General features: G+C 40.2%; 1 protein-coding gene and 1 long non-coding RNA gene across 13 annotated transcripts in view; one reads left to right on the top strand and one right to left on the bottom strand.

Annotated features, from left to right (window-relative positions):
• LOC110349595 (uncharacterized) overlaps nt 1–11,504 on the top strand; it is a 115,728-nt gene extending 104,224 nt beyond the window's left edge. The window contains exon 3 of the long non-coding RNA XR_002395645.2: nt 11,340–11,504. This is a non-coding gene — a long non-coding RNA (uncharacterized LOC110349595). The remainder of the gene's footprint in view (nt 1–11,339) is intronic.
• Supt3h (SPT3 homolog, SAGA and STAGA complex component) overlaps nt 1–17,507 on the bottom strand; it is a 401,578-nt gene that overhangs the window by 42,951 nt on the left and 341,120 nt on the right. The window contains exon 13 of one of the 12 annotated variants that reach the window (XR_002395642.2): nt 6,346–6,512. The exons of the other annotated variants lie outside the window; for them this stretch is intronic. The gene's annotated coding sequence lies outside the window, so the exon portion shown is untranslated. The remainder of the gene's footprint in view (nt 1–6,345; nt 6,513–17,507) is intronic. 12 annotated transcript variants of the gene reach the window in all.

Consider the following 17,507-nt stretch of genomic DNA (forward strand, 5'->3'; position numbering starts at 1 on the left):
AAGTTGCCCAAATAGTCCAAGTAAAGTGGAAGCAAAGTTATTAATGTCAAGAAGCCAAGATCTTTCTCCATGGTTTGCTGAATGAGGAAGGAAGAAAACTGTTTGTACTCAGTTATCCTTTGCTTCCCCTGCTTGAGCCAAAGAAGCAGGCTAGAGAATCAGCAAGGGAAAGGGCTGGAGTTAATCTTCTGACAGAATCACGATGTTCTGCTCTCAGTTTTGGCATCTGACTGAGGCCACTGGAGCTACAGGACAGATAGTCTCTTCTCTGAGACAACACCCTAATTACTACAGTGCTTCTGCTGGAGGGACTCACACATGCAAGCCATTATGTGAAATATAATTTCTTTTTCTTTAAGAATACTCAAGATCATTAGACATGGTTTCTTCAATGCTAGAAAATAAGGTCAAAAATGAAAATAAATAGCTTTAAGTATTTGCAACATAAGTTCCTCGTGCATTTATGGAAATACAGTAAAAGTACCCTAAAATGTGGCTTGACATTTCATACTATACTTTTTTTCTAATTTCTAACATTTTGCCTTCTTATCCTATATCATTTTAGTTCCACTATATTTGAAATATTCACCTAGTGATAGCCACAGCTATTGATGGAATAGCCCACATAGTTGGGCTTTGAGGGAACTAATGAACAACAGGAAGTGGCCCCGAAGCTTGCTGTAAATTAAATAAACTCCTTATAAATTAAACATGGGAACACTGAGCACAAATACAGGGCACGACAACATGACATAACCCTAAAACACAGCAATTAAATGTACAGCACTGCTTTCCCTAATGATGTGCTATGCTAATTTAAGGCTAAGGTGATGATTCTGTTGATTTAACAGTTTAACATGGAACTCGTAAATGACAGTAAAATGTGTAGTAAAAAAATCAGAGGGATGTTAGCATTCATGAATACAGAATTAGGTATGTTATTATATGGGAAAAAGATATACATTTCAGTTCATTCAATTTTTTATATCATAAACTAACCCAAAACAGTAACAGTCTTTTTAGAATCAGAGAAACATACCCCTTTATTAAAAATTCATATTTGCAACTGGATAGTAATTGGTAATTTTTTTTCCTTTTTATTGTCTGTGTTTTGCTTCTTCCAGTTTACCTTTTAAAACTTTTTGAGTGTTTTGAAAATACAAAAGAAATGTAAAGCAACACTTGTACCATAATGGACATATTAGTTCTATCTTTGTTTAGCTCAATGTTAACTGACTTTGTTAACCGAAGAGCGTGTCTCCATCTGTATCTCTTCAATGTGGTTACTTGTAGGCGACACTCCAGACTATTAATTTACTACTTTCTGGTACCCTCTAGCTATTATTATCTTGAGACAGTTAAATAATTACTGCTCTCTACCTACATCCTGACAACTTTCCAGTTCTCAAGTGAAATCATGACGTTAATTACTGTTCAAAAAAGAAAAATACTCTTTGATTACTCAGGAAAGTAGGTAATCCAACTTGTTGGTAGTCATTTTACTACAGTAAGTCCTTGATTTGCTAATGAGTTCCGTTCTGGGAGAATGTTAAGCTGGATTCATTTGTAAGTCTGACAAAGTGAGCCTTACACATCTTTGTAACAGATATAAGCATTAACCAAACACACACACAAATATTATAAACAAATAAACTTTTCACTTTTAGGCACAGTAAGCACACAGCAACACAACTGTGACAGTGTCTGGTAGACACATGTGAGCTACTTCTGCAATTTGTTCACATCTACCAATGTTGTAATGTGATGTTCATTTGTATCTGTGAAAGTGTTCGTAAGTTGAGGACTTATTGTATTGTGATTATTATGTGGCATTATTAACAGATTCCTTTTGAAAGCTTTCGTCTCTTCAGGAGGCCAGAATCCAGTGATACAGATTGCCCATGTTCCCATGCAGGACTGTATCAAATACCTCAGAGAACAGCTCTTCTGAACGGATCACAGAACCTGCAGTCAGAACCTGGAGCCGCCGCTTGCAGCCTGCTCACATGGCCAGCACTCAGCACTCTGCTCTCGGTCATGCTGGTGGACACTATCATACCTCAGTGGTAGCAGATGACACCTGTGGGTGCCTGGAAGGGCTTTGCTTTGTCTCCTGCCACATTTAACTGCCTAGCTTCAGAACACATACTGCTTTTCTCTCTTCTTTGGGCTCATTCATTTCTCCTAAAAAACCACATAGAATCCCTGTAAAATTGCTACAGCCACCCTGTGCCCTCTCCCCTAGGAAAAGGGTGTCCAAGCTTCAAGTATCTGTCTCACACCTCATCTGGCTCAATGCACGCTCATGCATGTGAATGCATTTGTGTGCTTTCCATCCTGTTCACCTGTCGTTGTCAGCTCATTTCCAGGAGCCCTTGGAGGGAGTGGTAAGCTACCCTGTGCCCATACCATTCCTGCATAGTCTTTGTCACCACGGCCTAAAGGCAGGTGCCATCACTACTCTCTTTTATAGATGTAGCTGCTCTGTTTTGGTAGTGGCTCATCAAATGTAGGTAAACTGAAGAGTAATTGCTGATGGATAACAGCCTGCAATAATCATTAGGCTAACCTATCCGCAACTTGACAGTTAGCTGGTCTTGACTTACATACATGGCTGTTTCCTACTAAGCGTGGAGCTCCTCTTTGGCCCTGTTCCCTGTATATCTACAACCAGAAAAAACAGCACACTCCTCCCCATGGTCATGCTTGACAGTGATCTGAAGTTTTACCGCAGGATTCTCTTTATCTCAGCAGAGCCTCGGTTCTGTGTCTTTCTGAGACAACACCATCTTTGCTGTATACAACTGTTCTCTGGGTGATGACACTGGCTGTAATACATTTTGCTTGTGTAGACCAGTCAAGGGCTTCAAAAGAGGTGAAATCAAGAATATTGTGTTTTTCCATAGCTTTAAGTCATATAGGATGTCCTAAAGCCAAAGGTGAAAGAAAAAAAGCATTTGGAATTGAAAATGATTTAAATGTGGCAGTTCCTAGCATTTCTGGGATCCTGTCATGTCTAGTTTGGACTGGGCCTCTGATTCTGTATCTCTCTAACCTGAATCAGTCTAAGCAACAGCTTGATAGAAGAGGTACCGTACCAAGAGTCTACCTCACTCAGCACAACTGACAGTCTGTGCACCAGAGCTCAGTGAGACCAGAAGATTTTGTCTGTTTCTCTCTAGAAGAGGGTGCCACTGTGTCTCTCAGTGTAAGATATTTGTGATGAAAATAACTTATAGGCTAATCCAAAGCTATGTAAGGCAAATACTCACAGAAAGGAACAGAATTTGTTTTTAAGGTGGGAATATTTTTAGTTTGCTGGAGATTTTTATTTCAAAATCTCCAAATTCAACAATTCCTCAGCCTCTGTAAACTTTCAAATGGAAAGCTCCAATATTTAGAGTAAATAATGTCTAAGCTTCTCCTTCACAGCAAGTTTTTTTCTCCCCTGTCCTAAGAGTGTTATATCCTGGCAAACGGAACACAGAACCCCTTTGTAGTACAGCTATCACATCGTGCTGCGCAGAGTGTGGTGCTAATGAGGTTACTGCCCAACAGAAGCACAGAAGGACATTGAAACAGGAAAATGCCCTGACAAACGTGTTGACCAAAGGATGCCAACAACTCTCCCAGGGTCCTGTCCGAAATTCAAGCACTTAAAACAGTAAAAATGAACCTTAGTGTATGTGAAAAATCATAACATTGAAACATAAGTCCATTTATCTTTTAACTATTTTTCTAGTTCTCTTCCAAAATTCTGCTGGTTATTAAAACACTGCTGTGTAAATAAAAATGTTCTGCTTTATAGCTTAGCTCCTATTTCTTGTCCTTACAATATAATAATGTCATTGTCTGTTATATCACACTCACTCTTAAAGTAATAAGGTTTGATTTGAAGGATCCTACACAGCTCAGGGATGAGGGCTGTTTGCAGCAGGAGGAGGTGGAGGATGGGGGTCAAAGGCTGGACTAGGAACTAGAAGAGGACCAAGAAGGCCTCCCAGAGTTCTGCATCCTCCATGACACAGTGATGAAGCAGAGCTCTCCATAAGCATCCTGCTATCTGCTGAGTGGGTTCAAGGTTGAGCTGTCCATTGATACAACTGGGAACATATGACTTCAGCAAAGCCATTCCAATCCCCAGACTGGGAACACAGAGATACAAAACACAGTTCGTTAGGCATGTATTCTCTGCCTTGATGAATCAGTGCCCACTTCTACATCTCTTTGGAGACAGTCATAATTAATTGCTTTATGTACCTATCAATCCTGAGACATCAGGACCACCAAAACTGAAAGCTTATAGAACTCTATAAAATGGCACAACTTACACAGATAAAACATACATATGCTATAATTAGGATCGCAGGCTGTAGGAGCTGGAACTGGCCCTAGAAGTAATTTACTCATCCCTCTTGCTGTACAGCTGAGCCTGAGTAGCTTTTCCAAATGTTATTCCTCCAGGTAATGGCTGGCCTGGAAGCAAACCCACTGCTTTTGCCACCAGAACAGGGTTCAGCATGACACACTGTTCAAACATGCTCAGCAGCCTGCCCTATCAGAAAGTAATGGGAACAGATTCTATTAGCAAGAGACCTTAAAACAAAATGCCCTGTATCTAATTTCTGTAAATTCAAGTTGAGGGAACATAACTTGGTACATGCATCACTGGCATGAAAAAGGCAAAGGGAACTATGTAAACTTGGATCCAATTCTAAAAGACTTTAATTTTTTTAAAAAACCCTGCATATAGAAGATTAATAAGCCTGTGTACAATGTAGAAGATTAAACTTGGTCAATATTTTTTCTTCATCTCATCTCTTGAACTAGGAGAGAAATTCCTGTATAAAAATAGTAACTTTTCCTGCAGTGATAGTATATTATGTTGGAAATAAAGAGATATGGTTCTGTTCTGGGCTCTGCCATTAATTCATAGAGATCCCCTAACTTTCTGAGCCAAAGGTGTCTGATCTATAAACTGCAGTGACTGTTTTTAGAAAGTGGCATGAAGAGCCGCAGAAGGTGGGTGAAAGTGATGGTGCTCGGGGAGCTGATGCGGCTCAGAGGCTCTGTGCTTCCCACCCCAGCTGCAATTGGCGGTTTCGCTCTGACAGGATTCTGCTATCAGGTGAATAGGCAGGTTCCTGTTTGAAGAATAAGTTACATGGCTAAGGCTTCAAAACCACTAGAAAGCTGAAAATGCTCCTTTTGTGATGATCACTTCCCAGCCTAAAGCCCTGTGCAGCCACTTTATCCCAGGCTAAGTGCAGACTGGAGAAGGCAGGTGTCCATGCCGCCCCGCCCCTTCTGCAGCCACCCCTCACTACGCTGCCTCTTCCAGACCCAGCGGGCCCTTCCACATGCAGCTCTGCTCTTGTTCCCTTTCCTCCACACCCCAACCCTTAGCTTGGCTAAGCTCTTCACATCTTTCAGAATCCAGCTGAGGTGCAGTCCTCCTACAAATTCTTCTCTAACTTGGAGTGTTTTCTTTTTAACCTTATCTCTTGCACCTGTGTAGTAAAAGATTTATATATGAAGTAATACACTTCTCCTCCAATGATAGTACCTTCTCCTTGCTCCCAGCTAAGCCTGCGGAGGGTTATCATAGTAACTGCACATTACAGAAAAAATACTATTCTATATGGTCTTTCTTCTGGGCTGCAGTTACCTTTTATATTTTGTAATATAGTAGTGCCTAAAAGTTCAGTAAAGACTTATTAAAGGACATTAAAAAAGAAATCTTGAAACTGGCTGAAATATTTAGCTCCAAAAATTCTGAAAAAGCCTTTGATTCTGCAGAGATTGTATCTTATAGGGCTTCTGGTCTTCTGTGAACATCTTAGTTCTAAGTTGTGTTTAGAAATGACTCTCAAAAAGGCTGGCTGAGTGATACGGTGTCTTGAGGCAGGAGGAAGATGAAGCCAGAGAGAGCAACATGCCATTCAAAAGCTGTAAAAATTCCCCTCAAAGAGGGAACTGAAAAATTATTAGGAAATAAAGTTAGGCAGAGGAAGGGTCAGTGTGTAGTTGTAGAACATTTATATACATCAGCATTCTTTCTTTCCTTCTCCATGCACTGGGTTTTCACACTGACAGGTACTGGCAACCTACATGAGAGCAAATCTGGCAAATCCACGCTGCACACATCATACAGAACAACACCAGTTTGGGCTGGGGTGCCTGTGATGGTGCCCTTGCTGTTGCCAGGGGAGACAGATGAGGAAGAGGCCACGGGAGTCTTGCAGGAGCAGAGCAACTCACTCATGGAAGAAGTCAGCAAGGCCTGACTGAGAAGGGGATATTTGATTAGAAACTTCAGTGAATGAGGGAGGAGTCACCCCATACCTGAGGAAAGGATGGTCCAAGAGAAAGCACCCTGGAGGCCAGGCCAAAGGGCAGTACTGGAGAAGTGGGGAGCCCACATGGCTGCAGAAGAGGAGCAAGATGGGGAGGTGGTGGGAGATGAGGCAGAGAAGCTGTCAAGGAGAGTGAGTCCTTCCTCTGAGTGAGGCCTGTGCAAGAAAAAAAGAAGCAAACACAACAGTGTTCAGGCAGGGAAGAAAAGAGCTTATGTTAGCCTTGAACTCATCTTTCTTGGAGAAATGTTCTTTCTGTACAGTGTTCTTGTAGAATCAATCTTTCTCTGTCTCCCCACTCTACATCCCCTGCAAAGCAGATGATCAGCCTGAGAGTCACAGGGCAAAATGGGTCTGCGGGGAATGGACAACTTCTGTGGGGTTCTCAGGGGGAAGCTAATAACTGAGGCTCTCAAATGTCCTTACTTGCCCATGCCTTGACTTAAGAGAACATGATACAAAAAGTCTGAATCATGTTATTATTTAATTGGCGAAAGTAAAGATTAAAAATGTTAAGAGCAGAAGGTTCTAGCACGTGTCACACAAAGTTTGGTCTTCTCTGCACCAGCTGGCATGACAATTCCTTTTCTGGTCCAGGCCCAGCACCATAAGACCTGAAACCATTCACACCAACTTCTGTCCTGGAGAAGGCGCTGGCTTACACATACTTATTATTCCCCATAGCCTCCCATGGTTCTGGCATGGGAGTTCTGATTCCTCAGCTGGTAAAATGTTAGCTCAAGGGAAGGCAAGTGTGAAGGAGAGCTCAAGTGAGGATGGTTATGAATACTCCGAGGGCTGCTCCTCAGGGGAGTGGCATAGTCACAGCATCCCAAGCCCCAGAGACTCTCAGGTACTAAGAAGGGAGTGAAGGACACACTTCTGTCTTAACTTCATGAGTTAAACAGTATTCTATTTCTCAAATGAAAAACAATTATTATGATGACTGAGATTTGGGGCATGAACAATTAAATCTTCAAAGAACTCTTTAGACAGTTGCTTATAAAAGATGCTACTTTTAACAAATGCACATAATAGCTACCCTACCACCAATCATTCTTTAATTCAGGATGTTTTAAGTTATGCATTTTTGGCTGTAGGTATGGTTCACTACACCTGTTTACTACATCTTAGGGAAATTCAGTTTGTCAGTTCCAACCTCCTTCACTATCTTTTCTAGCACATTTTCACTATTCTTTAAAGCAGTACTAAGTGATCCCACCCCCAATTCTAATTTATGATTACAGCACACACATGCAGGTCCCTAACAAACGTGCATGACACACAGGAAAACCTCAGATTCATACCCCTAGAGATGCCAGAAGCTCTCAGCTTTCACTGGAGCAAAGGCCTCTGCCTGAGTGCAGGAGCTGCAGGCCCAGCACTCCATGTGACATGGCTGCCTCCCCAGCAGGCAGTGCGCAGCAAGGCACTCATTAAGCTATTGAGTTTCATTCCAGTAACCGTTCAAGTACATTCTTCATTGTACCATAAAGCATGTTTGTTTGATGCTGGAACTTTGATTTTCCTGCTCCTCCCTTCTATACTCCCACTTCCCCACCCATTTTGGTATTTTTTTCCCATGCTAAAACACTCACAAAAATTCAGCTAATTCTCAATGGGTCTCTTGGTCATTAGTGCAAATTAGTGAGGTTTTACTGAATATGGTCAGATTGGATTTGCCAAGTTCTTTTCCCGTTAAAATTTTAAACCCATGTGTATTTCATGGGAAATCTAATTTGTAGGTTTCGGATTCATTTACACTCAACTCACAAACGTGGTTCTGTGACTGCCTCCATCGCTGATGTTCAAGAAGCCACAGGACCTGGTTTCCCTTCCTTTTAACAAGTTCTTGTTAGAATGTTTGCTTTGAAGTAGGTATTTGGACCATGCTGGAAGCAAACTGAACTAAACCCCAGGAAAATGTAAAGTAAGATTTAAAAACCAAGTTCAAAACAGTTTTTCTTGCCCCAATAATTATAGCTTTTGAAGAAAAATCTCTAAGGATGGAACCATCCATTTAGCCTTTTAAGGATGATGTCACCACCTGCCTTCCCAGTGAGGCTGCATCTCACAAGCTCCTGTCTAGCAGGGCGCCTGCTCTGCATGGCCCCACCCTGTGCCTCAGTCACACCCCTGGCTCTGTTCAGCTGCTGGGCCACCCGCACTGCTCACCATTCCTGCCACAACTGCTGCTGGGATTCTGTAGGTTCCCTTTTCTGCCCGTGGGTGTTCCCCTACTCCTCACTCCTGACTGCTCTCCCTCTCTGGAGTGCCCTGGCTCTGCATGTGTGCTTGGACTGCATCCCAGCAACCACTTCCTGTGTTTCCTGTTTGCCCCTACTTTCTGATGGGGTAGGCTTCTGGTCACCTCATGCTGGATTCCCAATGAGGCTTCCTGGCTGAAGTCACAACTGCAGACCCCCTGCTTCTGTCCCTAGCAGCTGGGCTTCTGTGTGGACCATTCCCTCAGTACCCACAATAGAGCTACTGCTGATCCTGGCTCTGCCCTGTCCCTCTGGATCGCTCTGAATAAAGAGGGACAAATCTCATAAAATCTATATTATCAGTTGCACAGTTGTCTTGTGGTAGGAAGGGCATACTAGTGAGCTGCAATGCCTACGTGAATGGCAGGCAAAGGGCTCTAAGGACAGAACACCTCTTGCAGCTCCAGCTCTGTCCACACATCACTCTCAACATTCACAACAGGTTGATTTGTCTTGCCTGTTATTCTTTTTTTTAAACCTTTAAGAGTGTGTCCTTAGACAAACAGCGGATCTCACCACAAGGGCTGTGGTAGTAGCAAGAAAGCCCTCTTTCTAACTCTTTTTCTGTAGAAGTAACTCCTTCTTGGAGTTCACTTCAAGGGATTCTAGAGGAAAATGTCCAAGGATATTGTTAAATGCTGAGTGACCCACTTCGGCAGGAGTGAATCCATAAATATTAAGGGCCACTAGGAACCCAGTGGGACCAGACAGACTTTATATTGCAGCTGTTCTGAGAAATTTGCAAGTAACTTAGGGACCAGCAGAAGAGGCATGTTGGTGAATGCTCCTGACACGCTCAGATAACGTGGGTGTGTCTGTCTACCTACTGATCTAAATGCAAAGAAATTTAAGTCAATCATGCATGCCCAAGAATGAAAAAGCCCTTTTCCAACCTGCTCTGAAACTAAGACTTTCTCAAAGACTAATGGAGAGAACAGTGCCAGGATCCATTGGAAGATAGGTCATAATTATCTCACAGCCACTGGTTTGGAAATCCTTAGAAAGTATTTTCTGATTGCTAAGGATAGTCACTGATTTTCATCCACTCACTTATCAATTTTTAACAAGAGGTAGGACATGTCAGGACAACATGAAGTTCTCTATGAGATGAGAAAGAATTCTTAATGAGAATAGTACAGATGAGAAACAACATCTCTTCTCCATTCCCTGCCTCCAAAGATAGAAACCAAAGTCCATGTGTGATTATACATAACTACCAAACATCCGTGCCTCATCACCTGCCAATTTTCCTTAAAAAAAACCCCCCAAAACCAATTTTGCCATTTCTTTTTATTTGTCCATGTCCTACCTCTGTTCTTTTCAATTATTTAATTTCAATCTGGCAAATAAAGGTGCTTTCAACAAATAACATAATTTATAAACAGCATCTACTGTTAGAATAGTGTCTCTTTCCTCACAATGTAGCTCTTTTCATTAATATGTATAATAGAATAAGATTTTAAATCATGATCAAAAATAGTTTCATCAGGGCCGGGGATTTAGCTCAGTGGTTCCTTGGTCTGCCTCGAAAGCACAAGGTCCTAAGTTTGATCCCCGGTACCAAAAAAAAAAAAAAAAAGTTTCATCAGAATAGTATGCTCAAGATTTGTGCATTTCACTCTGTGACAAATTTACCTTATTAATGACTGTAACTTACTTTGAAATGTATGCGAAATGGATAGGGGAAGTTTATACTTCAATAATATTGGACTTTTAGAAGTTTTTAATTTTTGGGCCAGGGATTTAGCTCAGTGGTTCTGCCACCTGCCTCGCAAGCGCAAGGTCCCGAGTTCGATCCCTGTTACCGAAAAAACAAAAACAAAGTTTTTAATTTTTATTTTTTGTGGTACTGGGCACTGAATTCAGGGGGCCTCATGCAAGTCCTAAGCAAGGACTCTTACCATGGAGTTATATCACCAGCCCTTTTTTAGACATGGTTGCACTAAGTTGTCCAGACTAGATTTGAACTTGCAACCCTCTTGCCTTAGCTTCCAGAGGAGCTGGGATTATAGGCAGGGGCCACCATACCCAGCTTAAAGCTGGGGGGAAACTTTAACAGTTTTTATAGTGTATTTCCACAGGTTTGTTTTTAAATCAGATCTTGCTCTATTTGAAATAACTGAGCCTTCTTTACTCATTGTAATATGATGACCATTTCTCCAAGCATCAAGCATTTTTAAAACATGATTTTAATGGCTTTATAATATTACAGTGCATAGAAATTATCTTAGTACCTCTTTATGGATAAGATTGTTTCCAAATTTTCACTAATGTACATATAGTGCAGTAAATGCCTTTAAATGGAAATTGTTCACTCTCATTTACATCTACTGGATGGCTAAAGGGTGGGCACAATACACACACACACACACACACACACACACACACACACACACAGTCCCTGAGACTTCATTTCTCTTGTACACATCAATGGCATCAAAATTATGCTAAATTTGTAGGAAATAGCTTTTGATGTAGACATCAGCTTATCATTTTTAGAGATTTCTATTATCTTCAGTATGTGACTTGTCCACTTTCCTTCTTTAGTAGTTTTGTATTGAACTTCTGGTGTTTTTTCTCTGATATCCAAGGTTCTTTGAATAAAACTGATGTAATTTCTACCTTGGAACCTGATTTTGTTTGTAAATCCCTGCAGTAGCCTAATAGGAGCTGAGTATAGAATTTATGATGATACTATGCTTCTTTTACCTGGCAGGGCATAAAGCAACCATGACCCCAACTAGAAAAGCCCCTTCAGCTCTGAACAAACAGCGGGTCCTTGAGGCTCTTTGCCAGGTATTCTGCTCTAAAAGTTCATTCTAATCTATTCTAAACACTTCATGGTATAAACACTTAGATGTGATCCTCAGTAGTGATTAAATAAGACTAATGGCGCTACCAGATTTTGTTTGAAATCATGTTATAAAAAGTGGAACACCACTCATTTTGATGTTCACTTCTGAAGCAAAGATGACTTAAAAGCATCTGTGGCCGCATTAATTTCATTCAAGTGTGATGCTCATGATAAGTTGTATTTTAAACTTTTAATGGAATCTAAGTTCTTTCCAGAATAAGGTGTCATTGGTTAGTATGTTTCCTATCTCCTAGTATGGACTGTAAGGTAGCTTTTTCTTGGAGCCATTTTATTTGAGAACATTCTGAAGACTGAGCACTCTTTTTAAAAGCTGAGAGGGTTAGATATGGTGTTTATGTATGAGTTCCTTGCTTTGGGATATTCTGGCCCACTGGTGATGATGTGGAGAAAATGAAACCCTGTGCATTGCTGGTGGGAATGTAAAATAGTGCACCTGATATTGAAAAAGAGTTTGGTGCTTCCTCAAAAGGTAAAAACAGTCTGAATGATCCAGAATTCTACTTCGAAGCATATATGTCAAAAGAAATGAAAGCAGAAACTTGATACACTAATATTCATAGCAGCATTACTCACAATAAACAAAATGTGGGCTATACATGCAATGAAATATTATTCAAACTTAAAAGAATAAAATCCTGACATGTTACAATGTAGATGAACCTTGAAAATATATGCAAGTAAAGCAGCCAGACATAAAATTCCATGTATCATCTAATTCCATTTATAGAGGTACCTAAAATAGGCAAGTTCATAGAGAAAGAAAGAAGAATCAAGGTTCCTAGGAACTGGGTAGGGGAAGGATGAGGAGTTATTGTTTAATGGGTAGATTTCTGTCTGGGATGATGACTTTTGGAAGTAGATAATGGTAACAGCTGTACAACACAATGTACTTGATGACAATGAATTGTACAATTAAAAGTGGAGGTACAATTGAAAGGAGGTACAGTTAAAAGTGGTTTTATTGGTAAACTTTGTATTTTTTTTTTTTTACCAAGATAAAGAAGATTAAGTCTATAGGACAAAAAATAAAGATGGCTGATGAAGGAGGCAAAGATTTGGACAGAGCAAGGTCAGTTATTCACTGTTAACATACTAACAAATGACACCTTATTCTGGAAAGAATTTAGATTCCATTAAAAGTTTAAAATACAACTTATGAGCATCACACTTGAATGAATTTAATCTGGCCACAAATGCTTTTAAGTCAACTTTGCTTCAAAAGTTATTAACTGTGGACACATCAGTGATAGGTTTTCACTGTAAACCTGTATCAACCTTTATGCATGCACAGAGGACACAGGGAAAAAGTGGCCGTCCACAAGCCAGGAGATTACTTGTGTTCCGCAGGAACTGACCTGACTTGGACTTAGTCTCCAGACTGTAAGAACGTAGGCTTCTGTTCTTTAAGCTACCCAGTCTATGGCTATGGCAGTCCAAGCTGACTAATACAAAGTCTGGCATTATTTTAAATATCTATGGGTATTTAAATAGTCTACATGCAAATAAGACAGAAGAAAAGAGGACTGAATCAGTGCATGCACGAGTTAAATGATGGAATGTTACAGCTGGAGGTTTTGCGAAATCATGCTTCAAACCTCCGGTTTTACAGATTAGGAAACAGAAGCCCACAGAGGTTGAAAGATTTGTCTGAGGTCCTTCAGGGAGGTGAGTGGCAGAGACAAGGACTTAGCCCAGGCCTCTGACGTCTGCTCTTTTCACCACTCCACATGGCTTCAGTAAATCAAATCCTTAAGCCAAGTGCTAGCAGCCAAAATTATTTCTTTCATTTTACTAAAATCTCTTTCAGAAACTCAGCTCCTCTTTTGGAATCTGCATTTTCCTTTTTCTTATTTTCTAAGCACATACTACATTGATCCACACAGGATAAAAACTAACAAGAAGTCTTCTGAACAAATATAAAATGCATTTAAATATACAAAAGGAGAAGTATATCCCCCACAATGAACGTAAACTTGGACAAATGTTGATTCAAGTACTTTTTCATTTAGCAGAGAGAGGCCTGTGTGCCCAAAGATAGCATGTTTACACACACAGAAGGTATCTTAATTCCTAATAACTGCTTATTTATAACATAGAAAGGCATTCTTGAAAAATAATAAAAATGTATTTCCTTTCCAAATTAATCATTTATAGTCTAATTTAGTAAAGTATGACATCTTTATAACATTTAAAATATTCATTTTGATAAAGCATCCTTACAAGTAGACCAAAAAAACCAGGTTAATAAGCATGTGTTTTTTTATAGGGCAGTAAAATAATACATATTTATGCCATTTAAAAATAATATAAAGTGTAAAAATTGAACAATAATTGAACATTATATTGTTTAAAAAAGTTCTTATAGAATTTTTATTTCAGTTTTCCACTAGGTAAACTTAGGGTGCCTGAAGATAAATACTCTTAATGATGTTGATACAATGGAAAGTTGCCAATGATAACCAGCAATGGTAATAACCTATTATTTTATTTTTTGTTTGTTTGTTTTTGGTACCGGGGATCGAACTCAGGTCCTTGCGCTTGGGAGGCAGGCGGCGGAACCACTGAGCTAAATCCCCGGCCCTGATAATAACCTATTATTAATCTTTTTGTTTTAGATTCATGGAACACAATCACTGAATTGTATCACATGAAAGTTTTAGAATTTCTCTTTATCTTATTTACATGAGAAGTAGTTTGAATCTACAACTCTACTGGTGCGATAATGAAGTGATTGATTTGTTATCACTTATTCCTTTCAAAAGAATGCGCTGTAAGCTGTGAAGATTACTATTAAAGACTGGTTTCAAAAATATTTTGAGCAAAAGCAACACTGTTTGGAATTGTAGAGATACTCAAGGACATATGGTTTTGAGAGATGGTGTCTCTAATAAGTAATGTTCTGGTTATATATGAAAACAAAGCAAACTAGAATAACCAAACTAACTGAATTACTTTCTAGGTTCACCTGTCTTTTTAACATGGCTAAAACTGTGTACATTGTCTGGGGCTAGCCCAGCCTAGTGGGAGACTACAGGGGAGGGAATGCAATTTTCCTTTTTATGCATTTACTCAAGGCAGAACCACAATTAGTGGAAAAGACTGGAAAACAAAGAATCTGTTTCAAAATCAAACCATTATTTAACTACTTAATAGGCTGTACAACGTAAAATGAAATTCATTCTCTTTATTCATGTAAGTAAGAATTGTGGAGACATTCTTAAGGTATGGTGAAATACAGCACGCGGCTACAAAGAGTCTCCAGGAACAAGCACAGTATTTTTTTCCTGCCTTCCTACATGGTGATGCCCTACTGCGACTTCTAGTTTTGAAGGAGGTACCTTCAGTCCTATGGACATCCAGAGGCCTGAGTTTAAAAAAATCCCAACTTCTCATTCCTTACCTTTTTTTTTTTTTTTTAATAGCATAACCTACAAAAAGGCTAGGAAAGACTGAAGTCCAGAGGTTTAGGTTCTGTGATTATTATTTCAAAACAGTTAATAAAGTTTGAAAAAACAGATATGTAACAATGTGGTTTAATGGAATTCATAAACCATGAATTCAACTTCCAGCTCTACCAGTGTGTGCCCTAGGAAAAATGAAGTAACTTTCATGAATCTTATCTTCCTCATTTGCAAAACCATCACCATCATCATCATAACCACCATCATAAGATGCTTAGGATATTCCTATGGACTTTATATTATAGCTGATGTAATCCCTTGCAACTCTATGTGAAGGTGCTATTAGTCACACTCTCTATATGAAGACCCTTAAGTTCAGAGAGGATAACTTGCCCAGATATAATAAAACTTCATAGGCTCGTTTTAAGATCAAACACAAAATCAACAAGCCAATTGATAGTAGAAGGTTGTGTTAGTTAGCTTTCCATTGCTGTAACAACATATCTGAGATAATCAATTTAGAAATAGAAAGGTTTACTCTGCTGCATGGTTTTGGAGCATTCAGCCCATGTTCGGATACCCTGTTGTTCTTAGGCCTATATGGAGATGGTTTATTATGGCGGGGAGTGTGAAGCACAACAAAGTGAAGCAAAACTGAGAGACCACTGTCTCACACTCTCTTCTGAGGGCATCCCCAATGACCTAAAGCCTGCGCAAGGCCTCACCTGTTAGAGGTTTCCACCACCAGTAACTTTTTATATATATATATATATAATTTCACTTCTATGTATAAAATTCTTCTAGGGTAGAAAAGTGGGAAGGAGAGTTACAATTTCCACATTTTAGGAAACAGATTAGAGAGCTCAGGATACCTCAAGGTCAGCACATAGTACAGCTGGCCAGAAGGTCAGAGTCAACTGTGACAATGAGTACAGCCACACCACCATTCCAAGCACTGAGCTGGGATTCTCTCCAGGGCCCAAGGCCAAAGCATCCTATATCACTACTTTATTATCTAATGCCTAATCTACCTCTGAGTATATGGCTTAAAATGTTACTAATTTTTAAATCAGGGCATCGTTGAGCCTGAGGTTCACAAATGCAGACTGTGTGGAGTCAAGGTCACATTCACTCATTGTGTCGACTCAGCCCAGGGTCCTGCTAGAGAATGAACACAAGGCCAAGCATATTAGTGTGGGACAGACACAGGCCTTCCAGAGGTTCTATAGTGAGCACATACTAGTTTTACAAAGAGTTAGGTTTAGCTTCAACTCCTTCAGCAAAATCTCAGGTTTATTTGCCAAAATGTGTTCTTAAAAACAATGTCTGAATCAGTCTATAGTCCATTAGTCATTCTATAGAAATCTAGTGTCAGAAAAATGTTCACTTAAAATCTGGTGGAAACAAAAATTGAACTATGTTCAGTAGTACTTGGCCACAGTCCTTTATGCAATAGAAATTTCTTCTTTTAAAATCAGTAGTGTACAGAATGCAGCCATCGTACAATCGTCACTGTTGTACTTGTGGAGGAGGATGAAGCTCCCAGACTTTGTACTGTGTGTGTGCTGATGTTATAACATATCTGGACATCACTTCACACCAAATCATACAACCCTACTGCAAAGGCTCAGTCCTCAATTCTCAGGCCCCTGTACATGACATCCACAACCTAGCTACCCTGTTTCTAATTTTTCAATCCATCATAGTCACTGACACCCTCCTCTGATAAGTACTGAGCTGGGCACTGGGGACCAAGCATGGGGAAAGCAGCCCAGGTACCCCTTATTTTCCACATCCCAGGTTATGGGCATCTGGGCTCTGCTCTTCTCTCTCTGGCTCCCCCAGCCTTTCTCCACTCAGCCCTTGGCTTCACCTACTGTCACTCCGTCAACTCTTAAAAAGTTTAGATTTAAAATTTTGAACCATTCAGTCATATTACATTTTGATTATACATTAATAAAAGATACTGGGTAAACCCAAAGATTTCAACCATGTCACCAAAAAAACTTGAACTTTTCAGTTGTCACACAGGTGAATTATAATTCCAGAACATGCCCATTTATCTAATTTTGAGAAATAAGACTACGAATCTGCACCTTATGATCCTTTCAGGCCCTTCAAAGCTAACTCAAAGCCCAAATGCTCTTATACAAGTCTTCTGCTTTCACTGCCATATAGCCAACTTCTGGGACGGGCCCTTCTCATTCTTGCCAGCTGGTGCTCATGTCCATATGCAGTTCCCTCCCACACTGAATGTGACAGTCCATGATCTTTATGGTAGGCCATAGAAGGTAACCTAGTTCCCACATCGCTCTCCTGGACTGCTTGCTCTGGGTTAGCCAGGTGCCGTCCAGTGAGGACACTTCTGCAGTCTTGTGAAGAACTGAAGTCTCAGACAGGACCAGCACTCATTTGCTACCCAAGTGAGCCACTGTAAAGGCAATCTTCCAGCCTCTCTGAATACCTGCCTGGCTGTCTGACCTCAGAGCTTCTCACAAAGCTGCTCCCAAATTCCTGGCTCACAGCAGCCATAAGATAATAAATAACCACTGCTGTGCTAAGACACCAAGTTCTGGAGTTATTCATTACAGACTGAATAGGTGTAACT

This window comes from Heterocephalus glaber, unplaced genomic scaffold (genome assembly GCF_053883595.1).
Source record: "Heterocephalus glaber isolate CG9 unplaced genomic scaffold, H.glaber_assembly_v1.0 deba00001497, whole genome shotgun sequence".
Classification (NCBI taxonomy): domain Eukaryota; kingdom Metazoa; phylum Chordata; class Mammalia; order Rodentia; family Bathyergidae; genus Heterocephalus; species Heterocephalus glaber.